This window comes from Prionailurus viverrinus, chromosome A3, assembly GCF_022837055.1.
Source record: "Prionailurus viverrinus isolate Anna chromosome A3, UM_Priviv_1.0, whole genome shotgun sequence".
Classification (NCBI taxonomy): domain Eukaryota; kingdom Metazoa; phylum Chordata; class Mammalia; order Carnivora; family Felidae; genus Prionailurus; species Prionailurus viverrinus.
The window spans coordinates 121,778,601-121,791,558 of NC_062563.1; the positions used below are offsets into that span (position 1 = coordinate 121,778,601).

The 12,958-nt window shown below is 36.9% G+C and overlaps 1 protein-coding gene across 1 annotated transcript in view; it reads right to left on the reverse strand.

The window, feature by feature from the left end:
• Positions 1-6,170: 6,170 nt before the first annotated feature.
• LOC125162973 (translation initiation factor IF-2-like) overlaps positions 6,171-12,958 on the reverse strand; it is a 45,222-nt gene continuing 38,434 nt past the window's right edge. Inside the window, exon 6 of the mRNA XM_047854461.1 lies at positions 6,171-6,394. The gene's annotated coding sequence lies outside the window, so the exon portion shown is untranslated. The remainder of the gene's footprint in view (positions 6,395-12,958) is intronic.

Genomic DNA, 12,958 nt, shown 5'->3' on the forward strand with positions numbered 1-12,958 from the left:
CCATTATCTAATACATAGCCCATATTAAATTTCCTTAATTATTCAAGTAATGTTTAATATTTTTATGTTTATTTTTGAGAGGGAGAGAGAATGAGAGAGAGAGAGAGAGAGAGAGAGAGAGAGAGAGAGAATGAGCAGGGGAGAGGCAGAGAGAGAGGGAGACACAGAATCTGAAGCAGGCTCCAGGCTCTGAGCTGTCAGCACAGAACCCGATGCAGGGCTCCAATTCACAAACCACAAGATCTTGACCTGAGCCCAAGTTGGACGCTTAACCGACTAAGCCACCCAGGTGCCCCTCAAGTAATGTTTATCATAGCTATTGGGTTTTTCAATCCAGGATCCAGTGAAGCATGATGAATTCAGGATTTTTAAAAAAACAAAGAAATAATGACAAAGAAAAAAAATTAACTCTGAAAGTCATCTTGAGAGCAGTGAAACTTTTCCTACTTGGAAACAAAATTAACACTGACTACTATGAAAAACACCTGGTCAAAAATGGAGACTATAGGGGCACCTGGGTGGCTCAGTCGTTAAGGATTTGACTTTAGCTCAGGTCATGATCTCATGGTTGGTGGGTTCAAGTCCCACATCGGGTGAGCTTTTGTCCCGCTTCTGGTGAGTATGAGCCCCACTTCGAGTGACCCCACTTCTCTCTCTCTCTCTCTCTCTCTCTCTCTCTCTCTCTCTCTCCCTCTCAGCCCCTGGGATTCTCTCTCTCTCTGCCCCTCACTAACTTGCGCACCCCCCCTCTGCCCCTCATTCAGTTGCGCCTCCTCATGCTCAAAAAAAAAAAAAAAAAAGGGAGACTATAAGATGTAATAACCACACTCATACTTGTCCTGAAAAATTTACTACTGGATAGCACTAAAACAGAAAACTTTAAATTTTAAGAAGGATTTATTACTTTTACCTTATTCTTTTTATGCACAGAGACTGAATAGGGCATATTATACACCATTTTATTTTTTTAAATTAATTTATTTTTTTGAGAGAGAGAGAGTACAAGTAGGGGAGGGGCAGAGAGAGGGAGAGAGAGAGAATCCCAAACGGATTCTGTCAGCACAGAGCCCAATGTGGGGCTCAAGCTTATGAACCATGAGATCATGACCAGAGCTGAAGTTGGCCACTTAACCAACTGAGCCACCCAGGTGCCCCTCTTATATACCATTAAAATTTTTTTTCAAAGTCAATGAGATAAAGTGAAGCAACATAAAATTCTTGTTTGATGAGGGAAATGGTATTGTAAAAATATACAAAAACAACAACAAAAAGGCAACCTTCTTTTTAGAAGTGATACAAGGAGCAGATCTTTAACAAATTCCCTGTTATTCTACTTGGCTGCTGTATAAATGAGCTCTTTCTAATCACGTGTAGTGATTACAAGTAGTGGGCCATAGTCTGTAAATCCCAAAAGGTATTAACAATTTTGGAGATGAAAGAATGAGGAGCAAAACAGTAACAACCAACATGACCTATATGATTTTGTTTATCAAAGACAGAGATCAAAAATTATGTATCATGTTAAATTTACAAAATAGATGATGTAACATTCAATATTTTCCATGAAAATAAACTATCTTTAAAGATAGATTGCATGTCAATGAATTTAGTAGGAATAAGTAAATATGAAAATGCTAATCCCCTAAGAGCAGGATTAGATATAATTATTATCAGACAAATAGACTTTAAGGCAAAACTATTACTAAGACTAAAGAGGGTAACTTCATAATATAAAAGATTTTTTCACCAGGGAGATATAACAATTTTAAATTTATATGCACTTAATAACATAACCTGGAAATATATAAAACAAAACAAAAAGAACTAAAAGAAGGAAACAGAACAAAAATCATTGTGATGGATTTTAACATACCTCTTTCACTAATTCCAGATAGATTACAGATCTAACTGTGAAGGCAAAATGATAAAGCTTTAAGAAGGCAATTTAGGATAATAATTTCATGAACTTGAGGTAGAAATCAGTTTCTTCAAAAAGATGCAAATATTTCCTACCAAGACATAGAAACAGCACACTGACCATAAAGGAGAAAAAGTTTGATACATTTGACCAAATTAAAATGAAGAACTTTTGTTTATCAAAACACACCATAAGAAGGTGAGAAAAAACAAACTACAAAATAGGAAAAGATCTTTGCAATACATAAAACTAACAAAAGGTTTACATTGATAATCTATAAAGAAGTCCTAGAGAGTTAAAAAGAAAAAGCTGAGGATCCAGTAGGAAAATGGTCAAACACTTGACAAGCCTCCTCACAAACAGGAAACATAATGGTTAACAAACGTATGAAAAGATGTTAAACTTGATTAATAATCAAGGTAATGTAAATTAAAACAGAACAACTCCTATAAATAAATAAATAAATGACAACACCCAATAAAAAAAAGGGCAAAAAATATGAACAAGTAGTCCACAAAAACCCAAAATGCTAATACCTAATAAACATATGAAAAGATATTCAGTTTTGTTAGCAATTAGGTAAATGCAAATTAAAAAAATGAGGTAATGGAGCGCCTGGGTGGCTCAGTTGGCTGAGTGGCTGACTTCCGCGCAAGTCATGATGTCACAGTGTGAGTTTGAGCCCCACATTGGCTCTGTGCTGACAGCTCAGAGCCTGGGGCCTGCTTCGGATTCTGTGTCTCCCTCTCTCTCTACCCCACCCCTGCTCAAGCTCTGTTTCTCTGTCTCAAAAATAAATAAACATTTTTAAAAAACTGTAAAAAATGAGGTCCTATTGGTGCCCACCAAATTACAAAAAGTTAAAACATATGAAGTCCAGGTTTGCCTAGCATATGGGGAAAGAAAACTCATATACTCCTGGTGCAAGTGTGAATTGTGACAACCTATTCAGAGCAACGAATAACTGTCAAATAATAAATATCATCACAGTGTGATAATAACTATCAAAATTTAAAATATTTAAAAAATTTTTTTAAATATTTATTTATTTGAATTTTTTTTTCAACGTTTATTTATTTTTGGGACAGAGAGAGACAGAGCATGAACGGGGGAGGGGCAGAGAGAGAGGGAGACACAGTATGGGAAACAGGCTCCAGGCTCCAGGCCGGAGGCGGGGCTCGAACTCACCGACCGGGAGATCGTGACCTGGCTGAAGTCGGACGCTTAACCGACTGCACCACCCAGGCGCCCCAAATATTTATTTATTTGAAAGAGAAGAGAGGGCACATGCACAAGTGGGGGAGGGGCAGAGAGAGAGAGAGAGAGAGAGAGAGAGAGAGAGAGAATGGGAATCTCAAGCAGGCTCTGCAATGTCAGTGCAGAGCCGGATGTGGGGCTCAAACCCACAAACCGTGAGATCACGACCTGAGCCAAAATCAAGAGTCAGATGCTTAACCAACTGGGCCACCCAGATGCCCCAAAATTTAAAATACTTTTAACTTACAGTTTTAGATTTACATTCTATAGAGATACTTGCACAAGCATGTGCAAGGATATATTTATATGGAATATTATTTATAATAGCTCAAACTATGAGACATCTATGTCAACAGTAGGAGAATGGTTAAAATTTGGATGCCAAAATAGTTGTAAAATGGAAACCTCAGTGGCCATTTAAAAATTAGAGGTAAGTCTGGGAGTGCCTGGGTGGCTCAGTCAGTTAAGCATCCGACTTCAGTTCAGGTCATGATCTTGCAGTCTGCAAGATTGAGCCCCACGTCAGACTCTGTGCTGACAGCTCAGAGCCTGGAGCCTGCTTCAGATTCTGTGTCTCCCTCTCTCGCTGCCTCTCCCCCACTTAGGCTCTGTCTCTCTCTGTCTCTCAAAAATGAATAAATGTTAAAAAAAATTTTTTTAACTAGAGGTAAGTCTGAATTATTATTAATTATGAAGTGAAACGATCATGTAACAATAGGTAAAGGGTGCCTGGGTGTTTCAGTCGGTTGAGCATCCAACTTTGGCTCAGGTCATGATCTCACGGTCTGTGGGTTTGAGCCCCACGTCGGGCTCTGTGCTGACAGCTCAGAGCCTGGAGCCTGCTTCGGATTCTGTTTCCCTCTCTCTCTCTGCCCCTCCCCAGTCATGTTCTGTCTCTCTCTCTCTCTCTCTCTCTCTCTCAAAAATAAGTAAAACATTAAAAAAAATTTTTTTAACCAATAGGTAAAGTATGATATCATTTTGTGAAAATAAAGTGTATGCCTGAATATTCTTCAAAAAAGTCTGGAAAGATACCAAAAGTTTGACTGTGTTTACTTCTTGGGGATGGGTGTTGAAAGAGGTAGAGAGATATCGTAAGTGGTTAGAGATTTTTACTTTCTACATTATAAATTATTTGCATATGTGTATGTGATCTATGAATAATTCTGTATTCATTGATTTACTTTGCAATAACAAATAATAAAAAATGAACATATGCAGCAGGAAAAAAAACCAAAAACCAAACAACAACAACAACAAAAAAAAACCCACCATGAGATACCATTATACATCTACAAGATTGCCAAAACTTTAAAATCTGACAATGCCCCAGCAATAGCACTGCTAGGAATTTACCCAAGGGATACAGGAGTACTGATGCATAGAGGCACTTGTACCCCAATGTTTACAGAAGCACTTTCAACAATAGCCAAATTATGGAAAGAGCCTAAATGTCCATCAACTGACAAATGGATGAAGAAATTGTGGTTTATATACACAATGGAATACTATGTGGCAATGAGAAAGAATGAAATATGGCCTTTTGTAGCAATGTGGATGAAACTGGAGAGTGTTATGCTAAGTGAAGTAAGTCATACAGAGAAAGACAGATACCATATGCTTTCACTCTTACATGGATCCTGAGAAACTTAACAGAAGACCATGGTGGAGGGGAAGGAAAAAAAAAAGGGGTTAGGGAGGGTGGGACCCAAAACATAAGAGACTCTTAAAAACCAAGAACTGAGGGTTGATGGGGGGTGGGAGAGAGGGGAGGGTGGGTGATGGGTATTGAGGAGGGCACCTGTTGGGATGAGCACTGGGTGTTGTATGGAAACCAATTTGACAATAAATTTCATATTTAAAAATAATAAAAAATAAAATCTGACAATGCCAAATGCTGGTGGGCATATGGAACAAATGGGATGATTAGAGTGTGGTATTTATATTACCAAATTTTCAGACACATCCCCCTAGGATGCAGAAATTCGACTCTATGTTATACGTCCTGGAGAAACTCATGTGCATGGGCATCAAGACATATAATCAAGAATGTACATAGTAACATTGCTTATGATAGAAATGGGAACAACACAAATATCCATCAACAAATGAATGGATAAATAAATTGTGGCACAAGAATACAATAAAATATTACTGAGAAAGTAAAAAGAAATACTAAAATATAATATATTTATATGTGTATTATATATTAAATATATATTATATAATATAAACGTGTAAGTATATTAAATAATATAGAATATATATATTTATATATAAATATATTTATATATGCATAATACACTTATAAATATATAAAATTAAGTAGAAAATAGAGGAGCATCCAAACCAAAAGATTAGTCATTGAAAAGACAAACCTCTTTAAAGATCAATCCAGGCAAAAAAGGGAACGTATAAATAATATTAGAAATAAAACTATAGGATATAACCATAGATGCTGAAGAGACTTTAAACATAGGAAGATACTTTTTTAACAACACTTTAAAAGAAATAGTTGGAGCAACTTTTTGCTAATGAATTTGAAAACAGAATAATATAGCTTACTAAAACTGACTCAGGAAAAAATAGAAAACCTGTAGCATTTTTTAAACTGAATCAGCTTAAATTATTCCCACAAAAGAAAACAATAGACCCAGACAATTTTAGTAGTGAGGTCTCTCAATAATTCAAGAAGCAAATGATTTCAGCCTTATATAAACTATTCCAGAGACTGAAAAAGAGAAACACACCCAACTCCTTCAACATCAAAAACTTAGTGACACTACATGAAAGGAAAATTACAAACCAAACTCATTCAAACATAGAAGCAAATATCCTAAACAAAATGTTAGGAAAAGGAATCTAGCAATATATGAAATGATAATATGCCACATCCAAGTTGGGTTTCACTCAAGAATGCAAGATGAGTGTATCAGTTACCTATGCTGCGTTAAAAGCAAAACAAAACACCAAAACTAAAATGACAACACTTAGAAACAGTGGCTTGCAAAAGTTTATTATTTCTCACAATACTATGGGTTGGCTGGGCTGGTCTTGCCCGGGTTACTTTCGTGGCTGCAGTCAGCTGGGTTTGGACGGCCTAAGATGACCTTACTCACATATCTGGGACTTCATTTGGGATGTCTGGAAAGGCTGGGATTTGTGGCCTCTCTCTCCATGAGGGCAATCCTGGGCTTTTTCCATATTGAGAGAAGCATTCTAAGAAGGAGAGAGCAAAAGAACAAAATCACTTGAGCCCAAGGGTCAGAAATCACTCAGTGTTTCTCCTGCCACATTCTAATTAAACAAAACACAGGCCAAAGCAGATTCAAGAGGAAGGGACTCCACCTCTTGAGGGGGATGAATACCAAAGTCACATGGCAAAAGAATATAAAGAATGGGAAGAGAGGAGTGTTGTGGCCACCTTTGTAAACAATCTAAACATTGGTTTAATATTAGAAAATCAACTATACCATGTTAAGAGCCAAAAAGCAATACATACATGCACACACACACACACACACACATACACACATACACACACATACATATATACACACATATGTGCATACATACACATATGTATACACAAACATATATATACACACACAGACATACACACACACACACATATATATATATATATATATATATATATATATATACACATAGATCCTTCTCTTCAATATGTGCAGAAAATGCGTTTAGTAAAATCCAATACCCATTAAAGATTTAAACAAAAACACCAAAAGGATTTTCTTAGCCTGGTAACCTGTATCTACGCCAAATAACCTACTCCAAATGTTACACTGAAATATTGAAAATATTCCCTGCAAGACCTGAAAGAAAACAAGTGTGTCTTTTATCATCACCATTTCTAATTTACCTTATTGTTCTGGAGTAGTTAGCTCACACAATAATGTAAAATAAATAAACAAATAATCAGAAAAATAGAAACAAAATCTTCATTGTCTGCAGATGATAAAACTATTAGAATAAGAGAGTTTAGCAAATTTTTAGGAAATCAAATCAAGATTAAAAAATCAAATGCATTTACATTCATTCACCAGCAATAGTAATTAGAAAATGCAAAGATACTATTTTTGTAAGTATCAAAAACTAACACATTTCTGTTTCCAGGTAAGAGGGAGTAAGCTATTCCCTCCTCTCTCTCCCACTGAACACAGCTACAAAACTTGGACAGAATGCATGGAGCAGCTCTTGGATAACCTAAACATAAACAGGAAAAGCTTCTCATTAGCCATCAAGGAAATACAAACTAAAGCTGCAATGAACAATACCACTTTACACCCTCTAGAATGGCAATAATCAAAAAGAGGCACTAACAAGTGTTGGTAAGGATGTGGGGAAATTGGAGCCCACATACAATGCTGGTAGAAATATAACACAGTACAGCCACAGCCACATATTGAAGAGAACCCTGAGAGAACTGAAACTTGTCCGTACAAAACTTTGCACAAAGATGTTTGTAGCAGTCTTATTTGTAATATTTAGAAGTAGGAACAACACAAATGTCCATCAACTAATGAATGGAGAAACAAAATATGGTATATCTGCACAATATTTGGCTGTAAAAAGGAATGAAGAATGGATTCATGCTGGAACATGGATGGACCCTGAAAACGTAATGCTAACTGAAAAAAATAAATAAATAAAACAGAGAGAAAAGGCACATATTGTATGATTTCAAAATCTGTATTAGGGTTCTCCAGAGAAGAAACTGGCTCACATGATTGTGTAGACTGGCAAGTTAAAATCGACCAGCAGGCTGGACATTCAGGGAAGAGTTGGTATGGAAGGCTCAAGTCCCTCTTTTTCCAGGGACCTCAGGCTTTTCTTGCTAAGGCCTTCAACAGATGGGATTATGACTTCTAATGGGAATGCGGTTTCTTTCTGTGTTGATAAAAGTATTTGTACCGTCCATATACACTGATTTGTACAGTCAATTTTGCAGTATAAGAGACAAAAGCATATGCTCAAGAAAGAATATGACTTCCTGATTCTGTGAACTGACAGAAATTTCTCCCATTTAGGAAAAAGACAACTGAGGGAGGGGCAGTGAGGGCGTTAAATGTCATCAGCCTTGGAGCCAGGAGCTTCGGCAGTGACAAGAAGTAGCATCCCTGGCACGAACACAACAATTTGACACCAGGTATTGGCAGCCTTGGGAACAGAGATCAGTGAGAGTCTGCAGCCGGCAGGGGTGTGGCCTTCAGCTGGCCTCTGAAGGGAGAAGAGCAAGAACAGAAACTTCAAGGCAGCCAAGAGAATAAATTCACAGAACACTTGCGAGATACCACATAGAGATTCCAAGAACTCTTTACGAGGAAACAGAGGCGTTCTTAGAATAGGTGGGGGAAGAGAGAGAGAAACTGCTGTGTGACTACTATTTGGGTCCACACATGGGATATGTGTTTCTTTTCAGGGTTTTTTTTTTTTTTTGTCTGTTTGTTTTGTTTTTATGAAACCAATGAGTATATCTCTTTTTTAAAAACTTAAGTGGAACAGTTAGCTTACAGAAGAAAATAGTGGAATTCTGCCCCTTTGACCCTCATTCCCAAATTCCCACTCCTCTTAAGCAACTTCTCTGAACTTTCTCGGCTGTTTATTCTGGTTTTATCTCCATGTATCTAAACTGTGTGCTTATATAGACTTTTTTTTTTCATTTTTTACTTTAGCTATCATCTGTTGACTTGCTATTATGGTAAATGGAAATTTAGCTCGCTCAAATTATCTCCCTCAAGTACAAGCACACCTTGTTTTACTGTGCTTCATGTTATTGCAGTGAGAGCTCAGATAATGCCTAGCAATTTTTAGCAGTAAAGTATATTTAAATTAAGGTATGTAGTTTTTTTAGACACAATGATATGACACATTTAAGAGACTACATCATAGTGTAAACATAACTTTTATAAGCCCCAGGAAACCAAAAAATTCATTTGACTCACTTTATTACGATGCTTGCTTTATTGCCATGGTCCAGAACTAAATATATCTAAAGTGCGTCTATATGTTCACTTAATAGTCTTCATTCCCATTTTCCCAAATTTGTTATATTGGCAATTTTGTTTAAATGAATATTTATTATTTAAATATATATAATATATATTAAATATATATTATAGTTTCTACTATTCATAGCTGTGATAGTATATACTATGATAACATTTCCTTTTTGAACAACTTTATATTTTTTCCAGTATAAATAATTGCTTTGGTTTTTGTTATTTGTTTGCTTAATTTTCCATGTCAAAATCACTAATTCAACTCCAATGGGTCCAACAAAACTAAAAATAATTTTTGAATATATTAAAATACATTGGATACTCTATAAGTTTAGTTTTCTCTCTGGAAGAATCTCTCATGGAGCCCTCTGTCTTCATTCTCTAATTGGTACTGGTTGCTCACTAAGCCTGTTGCCCAGCTGTTATCCTGAAACTTCCCATCGCTAAAATCCAGGGTATTTTTTTCCCCTTACTTATGTGCTGTGTCTTTCTCTTTCTTGCCTTCCTTTTTTACACCATTTAGTATTTCTGAATAAAAGTGTCAGGATTTTACTTGTTTATCTGAGTGATAATTTTCCTGGGTATAGAATTTTAGATTGGATAGGATTTGTCCTCAGAATTCTAAGCCACTGGCTCCATTTTTTCCCTCAGACTAATCTATTGTTCTTTTTTATTTCTCTTTGTTGTTTTTTTTTTTCCTTTTTCTGAGTCCTGAATTGCCTTTCCTTCCCTTGAATTCTTACTATGGCTTCTTTCTTTCTTTCTTTCTTTCTTTCGCATTGGTTGTCTTTGTCTTTTTTGTTTGAGTCTTTTTCAAATATTGACTGATATTTTGTTGTCCATTCAAGAGGGCTATTCTGGGGGAAGAAAGCTGAATTTTCTGGCTGGTGGTGGGTACATGGGGATAGAGCTATAAACATTCTGGTTTTCACCTCTCTTGCCACAAAGAGATTCAAAAGAGTGGGTGGAGAGTCATCCTTTACTATAGGGACTTTGTCTTAGCCTCACTCTTTATGGTACCATGCTACTGCTTTGCCCACCACTGTGCTTGTCCCTGAATTGGGGCCTGTCTTTACAATTTACTCAGATATTAAACCTCCAATTTTCTGCTTTGGGCATAGGAGAGAAATCAGTATGTTATATCAAAGAAAATAGTCAGATATTCTGCATAGGAAAAGATCCTGGAAAAAGGATATCTAACAGTTAAACATAGCAGATTGAACATATGGCACTTATTTCTGTTGCCTCTAGAAACTCTGCTAAAATGGGAATAAAATTTTTGAAATGAATAAACACAGTAAAGAGAGAACACGAACAGCGATGTAGCAGTCAGGGTTCTGGCAGAAAACAGATTGGCACACTCAAATGAGAATTGAATAGAATTTAATAAGAAAACTATTTACAGAGGTGTGGGCAGGGTCAAGAGAACCAACAAGGGATGGCAAAGTACATGGGGTCTAACAGCATTTGGAAACTATCACCATCTCTAAGCCTTTAGAGGCAAATGGAAAGAATGACTGCTGAACGTGGTAAAAGCCCTAGACATAGGAGAGAAGAACCCTATAGGAGCCACAGAATTAGGTAGAAGTATTATGCCACAACCAAAAAGACAGTGGCCTTCCAGGGAGCAAGCATGCAGGGAGAAGGAAGCAATGGGAATAAATACTCCTACATCTACAATTCTATCTCCTCCTACTCTCCAGTCTTCTGCCAGCATCTCCAATTAGCTGAATCCAACTGGAAGCCAAAAGTCAAGGGAGCCTATGTCCATTTCTCTGCACACAGAGCAGGGCAAAAAGAGATGGAGAATGGATTTGGAAGAGCAACACAGATAAATAACACAAGCACAGACAAGAGATGTCAACCAATTTTTAGAAGATAATTTTTTTTAATTTTTAATTTTTTTTTTTTTTTTTGAGAAAGAGAGAGAGAGTGTGAGCAAGGGAGGAGCAGAGAGAGAGGGAGACACAAATTCTGAAACAGGCTCCAGGCTCTGAGCTGTCATCACAGAGCCTGACATGGGGCTTGAACTCACAGACTGTAAGATCATGACCTGAACTGAAGTCGGATACTTAATGATGGAGCCATCCAGGTGCCCCCCCAAAACATTCTTATATTGCTCTTTTTTTGTTTGTTTGTTTTTGTTTTTTTTTTCAACGTTTATTTATTTTTGGGACAGAGAGAGACAGAGCATGAACGGGGGAGGGGCAGAGAGAGAGGGAGACACAGAATCGGAAACAGGCTCCAGGCTCTGAGCCATCAGCCCAGAGCCTGACGCGGGGCTCGAACTCACGGACCGTGAGATCGTGACCTGGCTGAAGTCGGACGCTTAACCGACTGCGCCACCCAGGCGCCCCCTTATATTGCTCTTGATATGCTATCTATTGACTTCATATTATAGAATAGTGGGATTTAGTACACTTAACACCTCCTTCCTTCCCTTCATACTCCCAAAATATTTGTTTCACATTTTTTGTTTAAATCAATATTTATAATATGCTTGTGTTGTTATACTACTGAACTTCGGTTCAGGTCATGATCTCACAGTCTGTGAGTTCAAGCCCCACATCAGGCTCTGTGCTGACAGCTCAGAACTTGGAGCCTGTTTCAGCTTCTGTGTCTCCCTCTCTCTCTGCCCCTCCCCTGTGCACACTCTGTCTCGCTCTCAAAAAAATAAACATTAAAAAAATTTTTTTAAAGAATATTTTTGGAAATATAGAATTAAAAACAGAAGAAACAGCTAAAATAATTCAAAATTTTGCTTATAGGGAGCACATTTCAAGGATGGGAATGGTGGTTCAGGGTTCTACTATTATTATAAACCTTATCATCATATTAGACTTTTTCAAATAATGTATGTATTTCACTTTCATAAAAGCTAAAGCAACTTTTAAACAAAGGAAGAAAAGATGTATGTGTTGCCATTAAAATAGTAAGGTTTACTCAGGACTTGGAGAAAAAAAAAAATGCCTAAGGGGAAAGACATGTGGTAGAGGACATACTGGATCTCATCAAATCCCTCAGAATTCAGATTTAAAATTAAAAAATTGAAAAAAAAATCACTGGAGGGATTCAGAGGCAGATTTGAGCAAACAAAAGAGAGAATCAGTAAACATGAAGATAAGAATGAAAAGTATTGGGTGTGAGGAACAGAAAGAAAAAGACTGAAAAAGACAAACAGAACAGCTGAAAGACACCACTAAACAGACCAGCATACACATTGTGGGAGTCCCAGAAGGAAAAGAGAGAAAAGGATAGAGAGAATATTTGAAGAAATAGTGGCTGAAAACTTATCAAATTTGATGAAATACATGAATATAAACATCCAAGAAGCTCAGTGAACTATAAGTAAGAAGAACTGAAATGGACCCACATCAAAACATGTTATAATCAAACTTTTAAAAGATGAAAAAAGAATCTTAAAAACAGCAAGAGTGAAGCAATTCACTGCATGCAAGGGAGATGATTGTCAGCAGATTTCTCCTCAGAAATTTTGGAAGCCAATATATTCAAAGCGCTAAAAGAAAAAAAAACTGCCAACCAAGAGTCCTATATCCAGCAAAACTTCTTTTAAAAGTTAAGGAGAAATTGCTACATTACTGGCAAACAAAAGTTGAGAGAATTTGTGACCATTAGACCTACCTTCAAGAAATGCTCAATTGGTTGAGCATCTGACTCTTGATTTCGATTCAGATCATGATCCTGAGGTCATGGGATGGAGCCCTGCATTGGCTCAGCCTGGAGCCTGCTTAAGATT